The sequence below is a fragment of the Hyperolius riggenbachi genome, chromosome 4, assembly GCF_040937935.1.
Source record: "Hyperolius riggenbachi isolate aHypRig1 chromosome 4, aHypRig1.pri, whole genome shotgun sequence".
NCBI classification, from domain to species: domain Eukaryota; kingdom Metazoa; phylum Chordata; class Amphibia; order Anura; family Hyperoliidae; genus Hyperolius; species Hyperolius riggenbachi.
Window position 1 is genome coordinate 50,775,615 of NC_090649.1, and position 19,140 is coordinate 50,794,754.

The 19,140-nt window shown below is 43.9% G+C and overlaps 32 non-coding genes across 32 annotated transcripts; all 32 read right to left on the minus strand.

Moving 5' to 3' along the window:
- Positions 1 to 520: 520 nt before the first annotated feature.
- Positions 521 to 592, minus strand: TRNAA-UGC (transfer RNA alanine (anticodon UGC)). The gene has a single exon. It is a non-coding gene; the product is annotated as a tRNA-Ala (tRNA).
- A 315-nt stretch (positions 593 to 907) lies between these two features.
- Positions 908 to 979, minus strand: TRNAA-UGC (transfer RNA alanine (anticodon UGC)). Its single transcript has one exon. It is a non-coding gene; the product is annotated as a tRNA-Ala (tRNA).
- A 720-nt stretch (positions 980 to 1,699) lies between these two features.
- TRNAA-CGC (transfer RNA alanine (anticodon CGC)) lies at positions 1,700 to 1,771 on the minus strand. The gene has a single exon. It is a non-coding gene; the product is annotated as a tRNA-Ala (tRNA).
- A 314-nt stretch (positions 1,772 to 2,085) lies between these two features.
- TRNAA-UGC (transfer RNA alanine (anticodon UGC)) lies at positions 2,086 to 2,157 on the minus strand. The gene has a single exon. It is a non-coding gene; the product is annotated as a tRNA-Ala (tRNA).
- A 720-nt stretch (positions 2,158 to 2,877) lies between these two features.
- TRNAA-CGC (transfer RNA alanine (anticodon CGC)) lies at positions 2,878 to 2,949 on the minus strand. Its single transcript has one exon. It is a non-coding gene; the product is annotated as a tRNA-Ala (tRNA).
- Positions 2,950 to 3,263: 314 nt separating this feature from the next.
- On the minus strand, positions 3,264 to 3,335 carry TRNAA-UGC (transfer RNA alanine (anticodon UGC)). Its single transcript has one exon. It is a non-coding gene; the product is annotated as a tRNA-Ala (tRNA).
- A 720-nt stretch (positions 3,336 to 4,055) lies between these two features.
- On the minus strand, positions 4,056 to 4,127 carry TRNAA-UGC (transfer RNA alanine (anticodon UGC)). The gene has a single exon. It is a non-coding gene; the product is annotated as a tRNA-Ala (tRNA).
- A 315-nt stretch (positions 4,128 to 4,442) lies between these two features.
- On the minus strand, positions 4,443 to 4,514 carry TRNAA-UGC (transfer RNA alanine (anticodon UGC)). The gene has a single exon. It is a non-coding gene; the product is annotated as a tRNA-Ala (tRNA).
- A 720-nt stretch (positions 4,515 to 5,234) lies between these two features.
- TRNAA-UGC (transfer RNA alanine (anticodon UGC)) lies at positions 5,235 to 5,306 on the minus strand. The gene has a single exon. It is a non-coding gene; the product is annotated as a tRNA-Ala (tRNA).
- A 315-nt stretch (positions 5,307 to 5,621) lies between these two features.
- TRNAA-UGC (transfer RNA alanine (anticodon UGC)) lies at positions 5,622 to 5,693 on the minus strand. Its single transcript has one exon. It is a non-coding gene; the product is annotated as a tRNA-Ala (tRNA).
- A 720-nt stretch (positions 5,694 to 6,413) lies between these two features.
- Positions 6,414 to 6,485, minus strand: TRNAA-CGC (transfer RNA alanine (anticodon CGC)). Its single transcript has one exon. It is a non-coding gene; the product is annotated as a tRNA-Ala (tRNA).
- A 314-nt stretch (positions 6,486 to 6,799) lies between these two features.
- Positions 6,800 to 6,871, minus strand: TRNAA-UGC (transfer RNA alanine (anticodon UGC)). Its single transcript has one exon. It is a non-coding gene; the product is annotated as a tRNA-Ala (tRNA).
- A 720-nt stretch (positions 6,872 to 7,591) lies between these two features.
- On the minus strand, positions 7,592 to 7,663 carry TRNAA-CGC (transfer RNA alanine (anticodon CGC)). The gene has a single exon. It is a non-coding gene; the product is annotated as a tRNA-Ala (tRNA).
- Positions 7,664 to 7,977: 314 nt separating this feature from the next.
- TRNAA-UGC (transfer RNA alanine (anticodon UGC)) lies at positions 7,978 to 8,049 on the minus strand. Its single transcript has one exon. It is a non-coding gene; the product is annotated as a tRNA-Ala (tRNA).
- A 720-nt stretch (positions 8,050 to 8,769) lies between these two features.
- TRNAA-UGC (transfer RNA alanine (anticodon UGC)) lies at positions 8,770 to 8,841 on the minus strand. Its single transcript has one exon. It is a non-coding gene; the product is annotated as a tRNA-Ala (tRNA).
- Positions 8,842 to 9,156: 315 nt separating this feature from the next.
- On the minus strand, positions 9,157 to 9,228 carry TRNAA-UGC (transfer RNA alanine (anticodon UGC)). Its single transcript has one exon. It is a non-coding gene; the product is annotated as a tRNA-Ala (tRNA).
- Positions 9,229 to 9,948: 720 nt separating this feature from the next.
- On the minus strand, positions 9,949 to 10,020 carry TRNAA-CGC (transfer RNA alanine (anticodon CGC)). The gene has a single exon. It is a non-coding gene; the product is annotated as a tRNA-Ala (tRNA).
- Positions 10,021 to 10,334: 314 nt separating this feature from the next.
- On the minus strand, positions 10,335 to 10,406 carry TRNAA-UGC (transfer RNA alanine (anticodon UGC)). The gene has a single exon. It is a non-coding gene; the product is annotated as a tRNA-Ala (tRNA).
- A 720-nt stretch (positions 10,407 to 11,126) lies between these two features.
- On the minus strand, positions 11,127 to 11,198 carry TRNAA-CGC (transfer RNA alanine (anticodon CGC)). The gene has a single exon. It is a non-coding gene; the product is annotated as a tRNA-Ala (tRNA).
- A 314-nt stretch (positions 11,199 to 11,512) lies between these two features.
- Positions 11,513 to 11,584, minus strand: TRNAA-UGC (transfer RNA alanine (anticodon UGC)). The gene has a single exon. It is a non-coding gene; the product is annotated as a tRNA-Ala (tRNA).
- A 720-nt stretch (positions 11,585 to 12,304) lies between these two features.
- TRNAA-UGC (transfer RNA alanine (anticodon UGC)) lies at positions 12,305 to 12,376 on the minus strand. Its single transcript has one exon. It is a non-coding gene; the product is annotated as a tRNA-Ala (tRNA).
- Positions 12,377 to 12,691: 315 nt separating this feature from the next.
- On the minus strand, positions 12,692 to 12,763 carry TRNAA-UGC (transfer RNA alanine (anticodon UGC)). Its single transcript has one exon. It is a non-coding gene; the product is annotated as a tRNA-Ala (tRNA).
- Positions 12,764 to 13,483: 720 nt separating this feature from the next.
- On the minus strand, positions 13,484 to 13,555 carry TRNAA-CGC (transfer RNA alanine (anticodon CGC)). The gene has a single exon. It is a non-coding gene; the product is annotated as a tRNA-Ala (tRNA).
- A 314-nt stretch (positions 13,556 to 13,869) lies between these two features.
- Positions 13,870 to 13,941, minus strand: TRNAA-UGC (transfer RNA alanine (anticodon UGC)). Its single transcript has one exon. It is a non-coding gene; the product is annotated as a tRNA-Ala (tRNA).
- A 720-nt stretch (positions 13,942 to 14,661) lies between these two features.
- TRNAA-CGC (transfer RNA alanine (anticodon CGC)) lies at positions 14,662 to 14,733 on the minus strand. The gene has a single exon. It is a non-coding gene; the product is annotated as a tRNA-Ala (tRNA).
- A 314-nt stretch (positions 14,734 to 15,047) lies between these two features.
- TRNAA-UGC (transfer RNA alanine (anticodon UGC)) lies at positions 15,048 to 15,119 on the minus strand. The gene has a single exon. It is a non-coding gene; the product is annotated as a tRNA-Ala (tRNA).
- Positions 15,120 to 15,839: 720 nt separating this feature from the next.
- Positions 15,840 to 15,911, minus strand: TRNAA-CGC (transfer RNA alanine (anticodon CGC)). The gene has a single exon. It is a non-coding gene; the product is annotated as a tRNA-Ala (tRNA).
- A 314-nt stretch (positions 15,912 to 16,225) lies between these two features.
- TRNAA-UGC (transfer RNA alanine (anticodon UGC)) lies at positions 16,226 to 16,297 on the minus strand. Its single transcript has one exon. It is a non-coding gene; the product is annotated as a tRNA-Ala (tRNA).
- A 720-nt stretch (positions 16,298 to 17,017) lies between these two features.
- Positions 17,018 to 17,089, minus strand: TRNAA-CGC (transfer RNA alanine (anticodon CGC)). The gene has a single exon. It is a non-coding gene; the product is annotated as a tRNA-Ala (tRNA).
- Positions 17,090 to 17,403: 314 nt separating this feature from the next.
- TRNAA-UGC (transfer RNA alanine (anticodon UGC)) lies at positions 17,404 to 17,475 on the minus strand. Its single transcript has one exon. It is a non-coding gene; the product is annotated as a tRNA-Ala (tRNA).
- A 720-nt stretch (positions 17,476 to 18,195) lies between these two features.
- On the minus strand, positions 18,196 to 18,267 carry TRNAA-UGC (transfer RNA alanine (anticodon UGC)). The gene has a single exon. It is a non-coding gene; the product is annotated as a tRNA-Ala (tRNA).
- Positions 18,268 to 18,581: 314 nt separating this feature from the next.
- Positions 18,582 to 18,653, minus strand: TRNAA-UGC (transfer RNA alanine (anticodon UGC)). The gene has a single exon. It is a non-coding gene; the product is annotated as a tRNA-Ala (tRNA).
- Between the last annotated feature and the right edge of the window lie 487 nt (positions 18,654 to 19,140).

Genomic DNA, 19,140 nt, shown 5'->3' on the forward strand with positions numbered 1-19,140 from the left:
GGATGTTAAACTCTCATTCATGCCAATCATTCATTTCCTAACCTCTTCTTGTCATCTTTATCTCCTCCATCACTTCCTGACTCTTGATGCTGCTTAATTGCTTGCAAAGGCCTGGATTAAATCCTGCATTGAATCTTAAATCATCCTCCTGTGTGGCCTAAAAGAAAAAGTCTGGTACACACCATGCAATTTCCCATCAGACAGATGGGTCGATAGATAATCTTCGACAGATTCGATCGGATTTCCGATCGATTTTCTGATCACTACAATGCAAATTGATCAGAAAAACGATCGGAAATCAGATCGGACCTGATCTATTCGACCCATCTATCTGGCGGGAAATTGCATAGTGTGTACGAGGCTGAAGTGCATTTTATTGGCTCTATTCCAAGGTGCATAGCGTTTGCATGAAAGTCAGAAATATTGACACCTCACTAAGCATCTGTAACAGGAAACATTGGCGCTTCCGGTATGGGATCCATTAGCGCAAGGGGGACTTTGCAGTTTGTAGAAGAAAAGCTGGAGATGCCAGGGATTGAACCCGGGGCCTCATACATGCAAAGCATGCGCTCTACCTCTGAGCTACATCCCCCAATGCTGTCAGCAGTGTCGTGGTACCTCAGCAGGCCTTTATCTCCTACAGCAGAAAATGGTAATTAGCAGCTGTTTAAGTTGGAAAGTGATGTTACGGATCATTTTTAAAATTTTTCAGTATATCCGCATTTGGCTAAGGGACAATTTTTTTTCCCACAAAATAGGTGGAACCTTTCATTTCACGAACAATAAGAGTTTGCATTAAAGTCAGAATTGTTGACACCTCACTAAGCATCTGCAGCAGGAAACATTGGCGCTTCCGGTATGGGATCCAGTAGCGGAAGGGGGCCTTAGCAGTTAGTAGAAGAAAAGCTGGAGATGCCGGGGATTGAACCCGGGGCCTCATACATGCAAAGCATGCGCTCTACCACTGAGCTACATCCCCTTTGACGTTCGCTATGGAGATGCACAATGAGTAGATTCGTACGGCACACCACTTTTCAGAATCTACCTGCTGTCATTGAGTACCTGGTAAATGGCAAGTTCTATCAATGGTACAGGTTTCTCTGCCTGAAATTATATTAAAGCTTGATAAGATCCTCTAAAAACTTGGCTTCTCAAGCAGGTTGCTTAAGGGGTAATATTGGATGTTAAACTCTCATTCATGCCAATCATTCATTTCCTAACCTCTTCTTGTCATCTTTATCTCCTCCATCACTTCCTGACTCTTGATGCTGCTTAATTGCTTGCAAAGGCCTGGATTAAATCCTGCATTGAATCTTAAATCATCCTCCTGTGTGGCCTAAAAGAAAAAGTCTGGTACACACCATGCAATTTCCCATCAGACAGATGGGTCGATAGATAATCTTCGACAGATCCGATCGGATTTCCGATCGATTTTCTGATCACTTCAATGCAAATCGATCAGAAAAACGATCGGCAATCAGATCGGACCTGATCTATTCGACCCATCTATCTGGCGGGAAATTGCATAGTGTGTACGAGGCTGAAGTGCATTTTATTGGCTCTATTCCAAGGTGCATAGCGTTTGCATTAAAGTCAGAAATATTGACACCTCACTAAGCATCTGTAACAGGAAACATTGGCGCTTCCGGTATGGCATCCATTAGCGCAAGGGGGACTTTGCAGTTTGTAGAAGAAAAGCTGGAGATGCCGGGGATTGAACCCGGGGCCTCATACATGCGAAGCATGCGCTCTACCTCTGAGCTACATCCCCCAATGCTGTCAGTAGCGTCGTGGTACCTCAGCAGGCCTTTATCTCCTACAGCAGAAAATGGTAATTAGCAGCTGTTTAAGTTGGAAAGTGATGTTACGGATCATTTTTAAAATTTTTCAGTATATCCGCATTTGGCTAAGGGACAATTTTTTTCCCACAAAATAGGTGGAACCTTTTATTTCACGAACAATAAGAGTTTGCATTAAAGTCAGAATTGTTGACACCTCACTAAGCATCTGCAGCAGGAAACATTGGCGCTTCCGGTATGGGATCCAGTAGCGGAAGGGGGCCTTAGCAGTTTGTAGAAGAAAAGCTGGAGATGCCGGGGATTGAACCCGGGGCCTCATACATGCAAAGCATGCGCTCTACCACTGAGCTACATCCCCTTTGACGTTCGCTATGGAGATGCACAATGAGTAGATTCGTACGGCACACCACTTTTCAGAATCTACCTGCTGTCATTGAGTACCTGGTAAATGGCAAGTTCTATCAATGGTACAGGTTTCTCTGCCTGAAATTATATTAAAGCTTGATAAGATCCTCTAAAAACTTGGCTTCTCAAGCAGGTTGCTTAAGGGGTAATATTGGATGTTAAACTCTCATTCATGCCAATCATTCATTTCCTAACCTCTTCTTGTCATCTTTATCTCCTCCATCACTTCCTGACTCTTGATGCTGCTTAATTGCTTGCAAAGGCCTGGATTAAATCCTGCATTGAATCTTAAATCATCCTCCTGTGTGGCCTAAAAGAAAAAGTCTGGTACACACCATGCAAATTCCCATCAGACAGATGGGTCGATAGATAATCTTCGACAGATCCGATCGGATTTCCGATCGATTTTCTGATCACTTCAATGCAAATCGATCAGAAAAACGATCGGAAATCAGATCGGACCTGATCTATTCGACCCATCTATCTGGCGGGAAATTGCATAGTGTGTACGAGGCTGAAGTGCATTTTATTGGCTCTATTCCAAGGTGCATAGCGTTTGCATGAAAGTCAGAAATATTGACACCTCACTAAGCATCTGTAACAGGAAACATTGGCGCTTCCGGTATGGGATCCATTAGCGCAAGGGGGACTTTGCAGTTTGTAGAAGAAAAGCTGGAGATGCCGGGGATTGAACCCAGGGCCTCATACATGCGAAGCATGCGCTCTACCTCTGAGCTACATCCCCCAATGCTGTCAGCAGTGTCGTGGTACCTCAGCAGGCCTTTATCTCCTACAGCAGAAAATGGTAATTAGCAGCTGTTTAAGTTGGAAAGTGATGTTACGGATCATTTTTAAAATTTTTCAGTATATCCGCATTTGGCTAAGGGACAATTTTTTTCCCACAAAATAGGTGGAACCTTTCATTTCACGAACAATAAGAGTTTGCATTAAAGTCAGAATTGTTGACACCTCACTAAGCATCTGCAGCAGGAAACATTGGCGCTTCCGGTATGGGATCCAGTAGCGGAAGGGGGCCTTAGCAGTTTGTAGAAGAAAAGCTGGAGATGCCGGGGATTGAACCCGGGGCCTCATACATGCAAAGCATGCGCTCTACCACTGAGCTACATCCCCTTTGACGTTCGCTATGGAGATGCACAATGAGTAGATTCGTACGGCACACCACTTTTCAGAATCTACCTGCTGTCATTGAGTACCTGGTAAATGGCAAGTTCTATCAATGGTACAGGTTTCTCTGCCTGAAATTATATTAAAGCTTGATAAGATCCTCTAAAAACTTGGCTTCTCAAGGAGGTTGCTTAAGGGGTAATATTGGATGTTAAACTCTCATTCATGCCAATCATTCATTTCCTAACCTCTTCTTGTCATCTTTATCTCCTCCATCACTTCCTGACTCTTGATGCTGCTTAATTGCTTGCAAAGGCCTGGATTAAATCCTGCATTGAATCTTAAATCATCCTCCTGTGTGGCCTAAAAGAAAAAGTCTGGTACACACCATGCAATTTCCCATCAGACAGATGGGTCGATAGATAATCTTCGACAGATTCGATCGGATTTCCGATCGATTTTCTGATCACTACAATGCAAATTGATCAGAAAAACGATCGGAAATCAGATCGGACCTGATCTATTCGACCCATCTATCTGGCGGGAAATTGCATAGTGTGTACGAGGCTGAAGTGCATTTTATTGGCTCTATTCCAAGGTGCATAGCGTTTGCATGAAAGTCAGAAATATTGACACCTCACTAAGCATCTGTAACAGGAAACATTGGCGCTTCCGGTATGGGATCCATTAGCGCAAGGGGGACTTTGCAGTTTGTAGAAGAAAAGCTGGAGATGCCAGGGATTGAACCCGGGGCCTCATACATGCAAAGCATGCGCTCTACCTCTGAGCTACATCCCCCAATGCTGTCAGCAGTGTCGTGGTACCTCAGCAGGCCTTTATCTCCTACAGCAGAAAATGGTAATTAGCAGCTGTTTAAGTTGGAAAGTGATGTTACGGATCATTTTTAAAATTTTTCAGTATATCCGCATTTGGCTAAGGGACAATTTTTTTTCCCACAAAATAGGTGGAACCTTTCATTTCACGAACAATAAGAGTTTGCATTAAAGTCAGAATTGTTGACACCTCACTAAGCATCTGCAGCAGGAAACATTGGCGCTTCCGGTATGGGATCCAGTAGCGGAAGGGGGCCTTAGCAGTTAGTAGAAGAAAAGCTGGAGATGCCGGGGATTGAACCCGGGGCCTCATACATGCAAAGCATGCGCTCTACCACTGAGCTACATCCCCTTTGACGTTCGCTATGGAGATGCACAATGAGTAGATTCGTACGGCACACCACTTTTCAGAATCTACCTGCTGTCATTGAGTACCTGGTAAATGGCAAGTTCTATCAATGGTACAGGTTTCTCTGCCTGAAATTATATTAAAGCTTGATAAGATCCTCTAAAAACTTGGCTTCTCAAGCAGGTTGCTTAAGGGGTAATATTGGATGTTAAACTCTCATTCATGCCAATCATTCATTTCCTAACCTCTTCTTGTCATCTTTATCTCCTCCATCACTTCCTGACTCTTGATGCTGCTTAATTGCTTGCAAAGGCCTGGATTAAATCCTGCATTGAATCTTAAATCATCCTCCTGTGTGGCCTAAAAGAAAAAGTCTGGTACACACCATGCAATTTCCCATCAGACAGATGGGTCGATAGATAATCTTCGACAGATTCGATCGGATTTCCGATCGATTTTCTGATCACTACAATGCAAATTGATCAGAAAAACGATCGGAAATCAGATCGGACCTGATCTATTCGACCCATCTATCTGGCGGGAAATTGCATAGTGTGTACGAGGCTGAAGTGCATTTTATTGGCTCTATTCCAAGGTGCATAGCGTTTGCATGAAAGTCAGAAATATTGACACCTCACTAAGCATCTGTAACAGGAAACATTGGCGCTTCCGGTATGGGATCCATTAGCGCAAGGGGGACTTTGCAGTTTGTAGAAGAAAAGCTGGAGATGCCAGGGATTGAACCCGGGGCCTCATACATGCAAAGCATGCGCTCTACCTCTGAGCTACATCCCCCAATGCTGTCAGCAGTGTCGTGGTACCTCAGCAGGCCTTTATCTCCTACAGCAGAAAATGGTAATTAGCAGCTGTTTAAGTTGGAAAGTGATGTTACGGATCATTTTTAAAATTTTTCAGTATATCCGCATTTGGCTAAGGGACAATTTTTTTTCCCACAAAATAGGTGGAACCTTTCATTTCACGAACAATAAGAGTTTGCATTAAAGTCAGAATTGTTGACACCTCACTAAGCATCTGCAGCAGGAAACATTGGCGCTTCCGGTATGGGATCCAGTAGCGGAAGGGGGCCTTAGCAGTTAGTAGAAGAAAAGCTGGAGATGCCGGGGATTGAACCCGGGGCCTCATACATGCAAAGCATGCGCTCTACCACTGAGCTACATCCCCTTTGACGTTCGCTATGGAGATGCACAATGAGTAGATTCGTACGGCACACCACTTTTCAGAATCTACCTGCTGTCATTGAGTACCTGGTAAATGGCAAGTTCTATCAATGGTACAGGTTTCTCTGCCTGAAATTATATTAAAGCTTGATAAGATCCTCTAAAAACTTGGCTTCTCAAGCAGGTTGCTTAAGGGGTAATATTGGATGTTAAACTCTCATTCATGCCAATCATTCATTTCCTAACCTCTTCTTGTCATCTTTATCTCCTCCATCACTTCCTGACTCTTGATGCTGCTTAATTGCTTGCAAAGGCCTGGATTAAATCCTGCATTGAATCTTAAATCATCCTCCTGTGTGGCCTAAAAGAAAAAGTCTGGTACACACCATGCAATTTCCCATCAGACAGATGGGTCGATAGATAATCTTCGACAGATCCGATCGGATTTCCGATCGATTTTCTGATCACTTCAATGCAAATCGATCAGAAAAACGATCGGCAATCAGATCGGACCTGATCTATTCGACCCATCTATCTGGCGGGAAATTGCATAGTGTGTACGAGGCTGAAGTGCATTTTATTGGCTCTATTCCAAGGTGCATAGCGTTTGCATTAAAGTCAGAAATATTGACACCTCACTAAGCATCTGTAACAGGAAACATTGGCGCTTCCGGTATGGCATCCATTAGCGCAAGGGGGACTTTGCAGTTTGTAGAAGAAAAGCTGGAGATGCCGGGGATTGAACCCGGGGCCTCATACATGCGAAGCATGCGCTCTACCTCTGAGCTACATCCCCCAATGCTGTCAGTAGCGTCGTGGTACCTCAGCAGGCCTTTATCTCCTACAGCAGAAAATGGTAATTAGCAGCTGTTTAAGTTGGAAAGTGATGTTACGGATCATTTTTAAAATTTTTCAGTATATCCGCATTTGGCTAAGGGACAATTTTTTTCCCACAAAATAGGTGGAACCTTTTATTTCACGAACAATAAGAGTTTGCATTAAAGTCAGAATTGTTGACACCTCACTAAGCATCTGCAGCAGGAAACATTGGCGCTTCCGGTATGGGATCCAGTAGCGGAAGGGGGCCTTAGCAGTTTGTAGAAGAAAAGCTGGAGATGCCGGGGATTGAACCCGGGGCCTCATACATGCAAAGCATGCGCTCTACCACTGAGCTACATCCCCTTTGACGTTCGCTATGGAGATGCACAATGAGTAGATTCGTACGGCACACCACTTTTCAGAATCTACCTGCTGTCATTGAGTACCTGGTAAATGGCAAGTTCTATCAATGGTACAGGTTTCTCTGCCTGAAATTATATTAAAGCTTGATAAGATCCTCTAAAAACTTGGCTTCTCAAGCAGGTTGCTTAAGGGGTAATATTGGATGTTAAACTCTCATTCATGCCAATCATTCATTTCCTAACCTCTTCTTGTCATCTTTATCTCCTCCATCACTTCCTGACTCTTGATGCTGCTTAATTGCTTGCAAAGGCCTGGATTAAATCCTGCATTGAATCTTAAATCATCCTCCTGTGTGGCCTAAAAGAAAAAGTCTGGTACACACCATGCAAATTCCCATCAGACAGATGGGTCGATAGATAATCTTCGACAGATCCGATCGGATTTCCGATCGATTTTCTGATCACTTCAATGCAAATCGATCAGAAAAACGATCGGAAATCAGATCGGACCTGATCTATTCGACCCATCTATCTGGCGGGAAATTGCATAGTGTGTACGAGGCTGAAGTGCATTTTATTGGCTCTATTCCAAGGTGCATAGCGTTTGCATGAAAGTCAGAAATATTGACACCTCACTAAGCATCTGTAACAGGAAACATTGGCGCTTCCGGTATGGGATCCATTAGCGCAAGGGGGACTTTGCAGTTTGTAGAAGAAAAGCTGGAGATGCCGGGGATTGAACCCAGGGCCTCATACATGCGAAGCATGCGCTCTACCTCTGAGCTACATCCCCCAATGCTGTCAGCAGTGTCGTGGTACCTCAGCAGGCCTTTATCTCCTACAGCAGAAAATGGTAATTAGCAGCTGTTTAAGTTGGAAAGTGATGTTACGGATCATTTTTAAAATTTTTCAGTATATCCGCATTTGGCTAAGGGACAATTTTTTTCCCACAAAATAGGTGGAACCTTTCATTTCACGAACAATAAGAGTTTGCATTAAAGTCAGAATTGTTGACACCTCACTAAGCATCTGCAGCAGGAAACATTGGCGCTTCCGGTATGGGATCCAGTAGCGGAAGGGGGCCTTAGCAGTTTGTAGAAGAAAAGCTGGAGATGCCGGGGATTGAACCCGGGGCCTCATACATGCAAAGCATGCGCTCTACCACTGAGCTACATCCCCTTTGACGTTCGCTATGGAGATGCACAATGAGTAGATTCGTACGGCACACCACTTTTCAGAATCTACCTGCTGTCATTGAGTACCTGGTAAATGGCAAGTTCTATCAATGGTACAGGTTTCTCTGCCTGAAATTATATTAAAGCTTGATAAGATCCTCTAAAAACTTGGCTTCTCAAGGAGGTTGCTTAAGGGGTAATATTGGATGTTAAACTCTCATTCATGCCAATCATTCATTTCCTAACCTCTTCTTGTCATCTTTATCTCCTCCATCACTTCCTGACTCTTGATGCTGCTTAATTGCTTGCAAAGGCCTGGATTAAATCCTGCATTGAATCTTAAATCATCCTCCTGTGTGGCCTAAAAGAAAAAGTCTGGTACACACCATGCAATTTCCCATCAGACAGATGGGTCGATAGATAATCTTCGACAGATTCGATCGGATTTCCGATCGATTTTCTGATCACTACAATGCAAATTGATCAGAAAAACGATCGGAAATCAGATCGGACCTGATCTATTCGACCCATCTATCTGGCGGGAAATTGCATAGTGTGTACGAGGCTGAAGTGCATTTTATTGGCTCTATTCCAAGGTGCATAGCGTTTGCATGAAAGTCAGAAATATTGACACCTCACTAAGCATCTGTAACAGGAAACATTGGCGCTTCCGGTATGGGATCCATTAGCGCAAGGGGGACTTTGCAGTTTGTAGAAGAAAAGCTGGAGATGCCAGGGATTGAACCCGGGGCCTCATACATGCAAAGCATGCGCTCTACCTCTGAGCTACATCCCCCAATGCTGTCAGCAGTGTCGTGGTACCTCAGCAGGCCTTTATCTCCTACAGCAGAAAATGGTAATTAGCAGCTGTTTAAGTTGGAAAGTGATGTTACGGATCATTTTTAAAATTTTTCAGTATATCCGCATTTGGCTAAGGGACAATTTTTTTTCCCACAAAATAGGTGGAACCTTTCATTTCACGAACAATAAGAGTTTGCATTAAAGTCAGAATTGTTGACACCTCACTAAGCATCTGCAGCAGGAAACATTGGCGCTTCCGGTATGGGATCCAGTAGCGGAAGGGGGCCTTAGCAGTTAGTAGAAGAAAAGCTGGAGATGCCGGGGATTGAACCCGGGGCCTCATACATGCAAAGCATGCGCTCTACCACTGAGCTACATCCCCTTTGACGTTCGCTATGGAGATGCACAATGAGTAGATTCGTACGGCACACCACTTTTCAGAATCTACCTGCTGTCATTGAGTACCTGGTAAATGGCAAGTTCTATCAATGGTACAGGTTTCTCTGCCTGAAATTATATTAAAGCTTGATAAGATCCTCTAAAAACTTGGCTTCTCAAGCAGGTTGCTTAAGGGGTAATATTGGATGTTAAACTCTCATTCATGCCAATCATTCATTTCCTAACCTCTTCTTGTCATCTTTATCTCCTCCATCACTTCCTGACTCTTGATGCTGCTTAATTGCTTGCAAAGGCCTGGATTAAATCCTGCATTGAATCTTAAATCATCCTCCTGTGTGGCCTAAAAGAAAAAGTCTGGTACACACCATGCAATTTCCCATCAGACAGATGGGTCGATAGATAATCTTCGACAGATCCGATCGGATTTCCGATCGATTTTCTGATCACTTCAATGCAAATCGATCAGAAAAACGATCGGCAATCAGATCGGACCTGATCTATTCGACCCATCTATCTGGCGGGAAATTGCATAGTGTGTACGAGGCTGAAGTGCATTTTATTGGCTCTATTCCAAGGTGCATAGCGTTTGCATTAAAGTCAGAAATATTGACACCTCACTAAGCATCTGTAACAGGAAACATTGGCGCTTCCGGTATGGCATCCATTAGCGCAAGGGGGACTTTGCAGTTTGTAGAAGAAAAGCTGGAGATGCCGGGGATTGAACCCGGGGCCTCATACATGCGAAGCATGCGCTCTACCTCTGAGCTACATCCCCCAATGCTGTCAGTAGCGTCGTGGTACCTCAGCAGGCCTTTATCTCCTACAGCAGAAAATGGTAATTAGCAGCTGTTTAAGTTGGAAAGTGATGTTACGGATCATTTTTAAAATTTTTCAGTATATCCGCATTTGGCTAAGGGACAATTTTTTTCCCACAAAATAGGTGGAACCTTTTATTTCACGAACAATAAGAGTTTGCATTAAAGTCAGAATTGTTGACACCTCACTAAGCATCTGCAGCAGGAAACATTGGCGCTTCCGGTATGGGATCCAGTAGCGGAAGGGGGCCTTAGCAGTTTGTAGAAGAAAAGCTGGAGATGCCGGGGATTGAACCCGGGGCCTCATACATGCAAAGCATGCGCTCTACCACTGAGCTACATCCCCTTTGACGTTCGCTATGGAGATGCACAATGAGTAGATTCGTACGGCACACCACTTTTCAGAATCTACCTGCTGTCATTGAGTACCTGGTAAATGGCAAGTTCTATCAATGGTACAGGTTTCTCTGCCTGAAATTATATTAAAGCTTGATAAGATCCTCTAAAAACTTGGCTTCTCAAGCAGGTTGCTTAAGGGGTAATATTGGATGGTAAACTCTCATTCATGCCAATCATTCATTTCCTAACCTCTTCTTGTCATCTTTATCTCCTCCATCACTTCCTGACTCTTGATGCTGCTTAATTGCTTGCAAAGGCCTGGATTAAATCCTGCATTGAATCTTAAATCATCCTCCTGTGTGGCCTAAAAGAAAAAGTCTGGTACACACCATGCAAATTCCCATCAGACAGATGGGTCGATAGATAATCTTCGACAGATCCGATCGGATTTCCGATCGATTTTCTGATCACTTCAATGCAAATCGATCAGAAAAACGATCGGAAATCAGATCGGACCTGATCTATTCGACCCATCTATCTGGCGGGAAATTGCATAGTGTGTACGAGGCTGAAGTGCATTTTATTGGCTCTATTCCAAGGTGCATAGCGTTTGCATGAAAGTCAGAAATATTGACACCTCACTAAGCATCTGTAACAGGAAACATTGGCGCTTCCGGTATGGGATCCATTAGCGCAAGGGGGACTTTGCAGTTTGTAGAAGAAAAGCTGGAGATGCCGGGGATTGAACCCAGGGCCTCATACATGCGAAGCATGCGCTCTACCTCTGAGCTACATCCCCCAATGCTGTCAGCAGTGTCGTGGTACCTCAGCAGGCCTTTATCTCCTACAGCAGAAAATGGTAATTAGCAGCTGTTTAAGTTGGAAAGTGATGTTACGGATCATTTTTAAAATTTTTCAGTATATCCGCATTTGGCTAAGGGACAATTTTTTTCCCACAAAATAGGTGGAACCTTTCATTTCACGAACAATAAGAGTTTGCATTAAAGTCAGAATTGTTGACACCTCACTAAGCATCTGCAGCAGGAAACATTGGCGCTTCCGGTATGGGATCCAGTAGCGGAAGGGGGCCTTAGCAGTTTGTAGAAGAAAAGCTGGAGATGCCGGGGATTGAACCCGGGGCCTCATACATGCAAAGCATGCGCTCTACCACTGAGCTACATCCCCTTTGACGTTCGCTATGGAGATGCACAATGAGTAGATTCGTACGGCACACCACTTTTCAGAATCTACCTGCTGTCATTGAGTACCTGGTAAATGGCAAGTTCTATCAATGGTACAGGTTTCTCTGCCTGAAATTATATTAAAGCTTGATAAGATCCTCTAAAAACTTGGCTTCTCAAGGAGGTTGCTTAAGGGGTAATATTGGATGTTAAACTCTCATTCATGCCAATCATTCATTTCCTAACCTCTTCTTGTCATCTTTATCTCCTCCATCACTTCCTGACTCTTGATGCTGCTTAATTGCTTGCAAAGGCCTGGATTAAATCCTGCATTGAATCTTAAATCATCCTCCTGTGTGGCCTAAAAGAAAAAGTCTGGTACACACCATGCAATTTCCCATCAGACAGATGGGTCGATAGATAATCTTCGACAGATTCGATCGGATTTCCGATCGATTTTCTGATCACTACAATGCAAATCGATCAGAAAAACGATCGGAAATCAGATCGGACCTGATCTATTCGACCCATCTATCTGGCGGGAAATTGCATAGTGTGTACGAGGCTGAAGTGCATTTTATTGGCTCTATTCCAAGGTGCATAGCGTTTGCATGAAAGTCAGAAATATTGACACCTCACTAAGCATCTGTAACAGGAAACATTGGCGCTTCCGGTATGGGATCCATTAGCGCAAGGGGGACTTTGCAGTTTGTAGAAGAAAAGCTGGAGATGCCAGGGATTGAACCCGGGGCCTCATACATGCAAAGCATGCGCTCTACCTCTGAGCTACATCCCCCAATGCTGTCAGCAGTGTCGTGGTACCTCAGCAGGCCTTTATCTCCTACAGCAGAAAATGGTAATTAGCAGCTGTTTAAGTTGGAAAGTGATGTTACGGATCATTTTTAAAATTTTTCAGTATATCCGCATTTGGCTAAGGGACAATTTTTTTTCCCACAAAATAGGTGGAACCTTTCATTTCACGAACAATAAGAGTTTGCATTAAAGTCAGAATTGTTGACACCTCACTAAGCATCTGCAGCAGGAAACATTGGCGCTTCCGGTATGGGATCCAGTAGCGGAAGGGGGCCTTAGCAGTTAGTAGAAGAAAAGCTGGAGATGCCGGGGATTGAACCCGGGGCCTCATACATGCAAAGCATGCGCTCTACCACTGAGCTACATCCCCTTTGACGTTCGCTATGGAGATGCACAATGAGTAGATTCGTACGGCACACCACTTTTCAGAATCTACCTGCTGTCATTGAGTACCTGGTAAATGGCAAGTTCTATCAATGGTACAGGTTTCTCTGCCTGAAATTATATTAAAGCTTGATAAGATCCTCTAAAAACTTGGCTTCTCAAGCAGGTTGCTTAAGGGGTAATATTGGATGTTAAACTCTCATTCATGCCAATCATTCATTTCCTAACCTCTTCTTGTCATCTTTATCTCCTCCATCACTTCCTGACTCTTGATGCTGCTTAATTGCTTGCAAAGGCCTGGATTAAATCCTGCATTGAATCTTAAATCATCCTCCTGTGTGGCCTAAAAGAAAAAGTCTGGTACACACCATGCAATTTCCCATCAGACAGATGGGTCGATAGATAATCTTCGACAGATCCGATCGGATTTCCGATCGATTTTCTGATCACTTCAATGCAAATCGATCAGAAAAACGATCGGCAATCAGATCGGACCTGATCTATTCGACCCATCTATCTGGCGGGAAATTGCATAGTGTGTACGAGGCTGAAGTGCATTTTATTGGCTCTATTCCAAGGTGCATAGCGTTTGCATTAAAGTCAGAAATATTGACACCTCACTAAGCATCTGTAACAGGAAACATTGGCGCTTCCGGTATGGCATCCATTAGCGCAAGGGGGACTTTGCAGTTTGTAGAAGAAAAGCTGGAGATGCCGGGGATTGAACCCGGGGCCTCATACATGCGAAGCATGCGCTCTACCTCTGAGCTACATCCCCCAATGCTGTCAGCAGCGTCGTGGTACCTCAGCAGGCCTTTATCTCCTACAGCAGAAAATGGTAATTAGCAGCTGTTTAAGTTGGAAAGTGATGTTACGGATCATTTTTAAAATTTTTCAGTATATCCGCATTTGGCTAAGGGACAATTTTTTTCCCACAAAATAGGTGGAACCTTTTATTTCACGAACAATAAGAGTTTGCATTAAAGTCAGAATTGTTGACACCTCACTAAGCATCTGCAGCAGGAAACATTGGCGCTTCCGGTATGGGATCCAGTAGCGGAAGGGGGCCTTAGCAGTTTGTAGAAGAAAAGCTGGAGATGCCAGGGATTGAACCCGGGGGCTCATACATGCAAAGCATGCGCTCTACCACTGAGCTACATCCCCTTTGACGTTCGCTATGGAGATGCACAATGAGTAGATTCGTACGGCACACCACTTTTCAGAATCTACCTGCTGTCATTGAGTACCTGGTAAATGGCAAGTTCTATCAATGGTACAGGTTTCTCTGCCTGAAATTATATTAAAGCTTGATAAGATCCTCTAAAAACTTGGCTTCTCAAGCAGGTTGCTTAAGGGGTAATATTGGATGTTAAACTCTCATTCATGCCAATCATTCATTTCCTAACCTCTTCTTGTCATCTTTATCTCCTCCATCACTTCCTGACTCTTGATGCTGCTTAATTGCTTGCAAAGGCCTGGATTAAATCCTGCATTGAATCTTAAATCATCCTCCTGTGTGGCCTAAAAGAAAAAGTCTGGTACACACCATGCAATTTCCCATCAGACAGATGGGTCGATAGATAATCTTCGACAGATCCGATCGGATTTCCGATCGATTTTCTGATCACTTCAATGCAAATCGATCAGAAAAACGATCGGCAATCAGATCGGACCTGATCTATTCGACCCATCTATCTGGCGGGAAATTGCATAGTGTGTACGAGGCTGAAGTGCATTTTATTGGCTCTATTCCAAGGTGCATAGCGTTTGGATGAAAGTCAGAAATATTGACACCTCACTAAGCATCTGTAACAGGAAACATTGGCGCTTCCGGTATGGGATCCATTAGCGCAAGGGGGACTTTGCAGTTTGTAGAAGAAAAGCTGGAGATGCCGGGGATTGAACCCGGGGCCTCATACATGCGAAGCATGCGCTCTACCTCTGAGCTACATCCCCCAATGCTGTCAGCAACTTCGTGGTACCTCAGCAGGCCTTTATCTCCTACAGCAGAAAATGGTAATTAGCAGCTGTTTAAGTTGGAAAGTGATGTTACGGATCATTTTTAAAATTTTTCAGTATATCCGCATTTGGCTAAGGGACAATTTTTTTCCCACAAAATAGGTGGAACCTTTTATTTCACGAACAATAAGAGTTTGCATTAAAGTCAGAATTGTTGACACCTCACTAAGCATCTGCAGCAGGAAACATTGGCGCTTCCGGTATGGGATCCAGTAGCGGAAGGGGGCCTTAGCAGTTTGTAGAAGAAAAGCTGGAGATGCCGGGGATTGAACCCGGGGCCTCATACATGCAAAGCATGCGCTCTACCACTGAGCTACATCCCCTTTGACGTTCGCTATGGAGATGCACAATGAGTAGATTCGTACGGCACACCACTTTTCAGAATCTACCTGCTGTCATTGAGTACCTGGTAAATGGCAAGTTCTATCAATGGTACAGGTTTCTCTGCCTGAAATTATATTAAAGCTTGATAAGATCCTCTAAAAACTTGGCTTCTCAAGCAGGTTGCTTAAGGGGTAATATTGGATGTTAAACTCTCATTCATGCCAATCATTCATTTCCTAACCTCTTCTTGTCATCTTTATCTCCTCCATCACTTCCTGACTCTTGATGCTGCTTAATTGCTTGCAAAGGCCTGGATTAAATCCTGCATTGAATCTTAAATCATCCTCCTGTGTGGCCTAAAAGAAAAAGTCTGGTACACACCATGCAATTTCCCATCAGACAGATGGGTCGATAGATAATCTTCGACAGATCCGATCGGATTTCCGATCGATTTTCTGATCACTTCAATGCAAATCGATCAGAAAAACGATCGGCAATCAGATCGGACCTGATCTATTCGACCCATCTATCTGGCGGGAAATTGCATAGTGTGTACGAGGCTGAAGTGCATTTTATTGGCTCTATTCCAAGGTGCATAGCGTTTGCATGAAAGTCAGAAATATTGACACCTCACTAAGCATCTGTAACAGGAAACATTGGCGCTTCCGGTATGGCATCCATTAGCGCAAGGGGGACTTTGCAGTTTGTAGAAGAAAAGCTGGAGATGCCGGGGATTGAACCCGGGGCCTCATACAGGCGAAGCATGCGCTCTACCTCTGAGCTACATCCCCCAATGCTGTCAGCAGCGTCGTGGTACCTCAGCAGGCCTTTATCTCCTACAGCAGAAAATGGTAATTAGCAGCTGTTTAAGTTGGAAAGTGATGTTACGGATCATTTTTAAAATTTTTCAGTATATCCGCATTTGGCTAAGGGACAATTTTTTTCCCACAAAATAGGTGGAACCTTTTATTTCACGAACAATAAGAGTTTGCATTAAAGTCAGAATTGTTGACACCTCACTAAGCATCTGCAGCAGGAAACATTGGCGCTTCCGGTATGGGATCCAGTAGCGGAAGGGGGCCTTAGCAGTTTGTAGAAGAAAAGCTGGAGATGCCGGGGATTGAACCCGGGGCCTCATACATGCAAAGCATGCGCTCTACCACTGAGCTACATCCCCTTTGACGTTCGCTATGGAGATGCACAATGAGTAGATTCGTACGGCACACCACTTTTCAGAATCTACCTGCTGTCATTGAGTACCTGGTAAATGGCAAGTTCTATCAATGGTACAGGTTTCTCTGCCTGAAATTATATTAAAGCTTGATAAGATCCTCTAAAAACTTGGCTTCTCAAGGAGGTTGCTTAAGGGGTAATATTGGATGTTAAACTCTCATTCATGCCAATCATTCATTTCCTAACCTCTTCTTGTCATCTTTATCTCCTCCATCACTTCCTGACTCTTGATGCTGCTTAATTGCTTGCAAAGGCCTGGATTAAATCCTGCATTGAATCTTAAATCATCCTCCTGTGTGGCCTAAAAGAAAAAGTCTGGTACACACCATGCAATTTCCCATCAGACAGCTGGGTCGATAGATAATCTTCGACAGATTCGATCGGATTTCCGATCGATTTTCTGATCACTTCAATGCAAATTGATCAGAAAAACGATCGGAAATCAGATCGGACCTGATCTATTCGACCCATCTATCTGGCGGGAAATTGCATAGTGTGTACGAGGCTGAAGTGCATTTTATTGGCTCTATTCCAAGGTGCATAGCGTTTGCATGAAAGTCAGAAATATTGACACCTCACTAAGCATCTGTAACAGGAAACATTGGCGCTTCCGGTATGGCATCCATTAGCGCAAGGGGGACTTTGCAGTTTGTAGAAGAAAAGCTGGAGATGCCGGGGATTGAACCCGGGGCCTCATACATGCGAAGCATGCGCTCTACCTCTGAGCTACATCCCCCAATGCTGTCAGTAGCGTCGTGGTACCTCAGCAGGCCTTTATCTCCTACAGCAGAAAATGGTAATTAGCAGCTGTTTAAGTTGGAAAGTGATGTTACGGATCATTTTTAAAATTTTTCAGTATATCCGCATTTGGCTAAGGGACAATTTTTTTCCCACAAAATAGGTGGAACCTTTTATTTCACGAACAATAAGAGTTTGCATTAAAGTCAGAATTGTTGACACCTCACTAAGCATCTGCAGCAGGAAACATTGGCGCTTCCGGTATGGGATCCAGTAGCGGAAGGGGGCCTTAGCAGTTTGTAGAAGAAAAGCTGGAGATGCCAGGGATTGAACCCGGGGCCTCATACATGCAAAGCATGCGCTCTACCACTGAGCTACATCCCCTTTGACGTTCGCTATGGAGATGCACAATGAGTAGATTCGTACGGCACACCACTTTTCAGAATCTACCTGCTGTCATTGAGTACCTGGTAAATGGCAAGTTCTATCAATGGTACAGGTTTCTCTGCCTGAAATTATATTAAAGCTTGATAAGATCCTCTAAAAACTTGGCTTCTCAAGCAGGTTGCTTAAGGGGTAATATTGGATGTTAAACTCTCATTCATGCCAATCATTCATTTCCTAACCTCTTCTTGTCATCTTTATCTCCTCCATCACTTCCTGACTCTTGATGCTGCTTAATTGCTTGCAAAGGCCTGGATTAAATCCTGCATTGAATCTTAAATCATCCTCCTGTGTGGCCTAAAAGAAAAAGTCTGGTACACACCATGCAATTTCCCATCAGACAGATGGGTCGATAGATAATCTTCGACAGATCCGATCGGATTTCCGATCGATTTTCTGATCACTTCAATGCAAATCGATCAGAAAAACGATCGGCAATCAGATCGGACCTGATCTATTCGACCCATCTATCTGGCGGGAAATTGCATAGTGTGTACGAGTCTGAAGTGCATTTTATTGGCTCTATTCCAAGGTGCATAGCGTTTGCATGAAAGTCAGAAATATTGACACCTCACTAAGCATCTGTAACAGGAAACATTGGCGCTTCCGGTATGGCATCCATTAGCGCAAGGGGGACTTTGCAGTTTGTAGAAGAAAAGCTGGAGATGCCGGGGATTGAACCCGGGGCCTCATACATGCAAAGCATGCGCTCTACCTCTGAGCTACATCCCCCAATGCTGTCAGCAGCGTCGTGGTACCTCAGCAGGCCTTTATCTCCTACAGCAGAAAATGGTAATTAGCAGCTGTTTAAGTTGGAAAGTGATGTTACGGATCATTTTTAAAATTTTTCAGTATATCCGCATTTGGCTAAGGGACAATTTTTTTCCCACAAAATAGGTGGAACCTTTTATTTCACGAACAATAAGAGTTTGCATTAAAGTCAGAATTGTTGACACCTCACTAAGCATCTGCAGCAGGAAACATTGGCGCTTCCGGTATGGGATCCAGTAGCGGAAGGGGGCCTTAGCAGTTTGTAGAAGAAAAGCTGGAGATGCCGGGGATTGAACCCGGGGCCTCATACATGCAAGGCATGCGCTCTACCACTGAGCTACATCCCCTTTGACGTTCGCTATGGAGATGCACAATGAGTAGATTCGTACGGCACACCACTTTTCAGAATCTACCTGCTGTCATTGAGTACCTGGTAAATGGCAAGTTCTATCAATGGTACAGGTTTCTCTGCCTGAAATTATATTAAAGCTTGATAAGATCCTCTAAAAACTTGGCTTCTCAAGCAGGTTGCTTAAGGGGTAATATTGGATGTTAAACTCTCATTCATGCCAATCATTCATTTCCTAACCTCTTCTTGTCATCTTTATCTCCTCCATCACTTCCTGACTCTTGATGCTGCTTAATTGCTTGCAAAGGCCTGGATTAAATCCTGCATTGAATCTTAAATCATCCTCCTGTGTGGCCTAAAAGAAAAAGTCTGGTACACACCATGCAATTTCCCATCAGACAGATGGGTCGATAGATAATCTTCGACAGATCCGATCGGATTTCCGATCGATTTTCTGATCACTTCAATGCAAATCGATCAGAAAA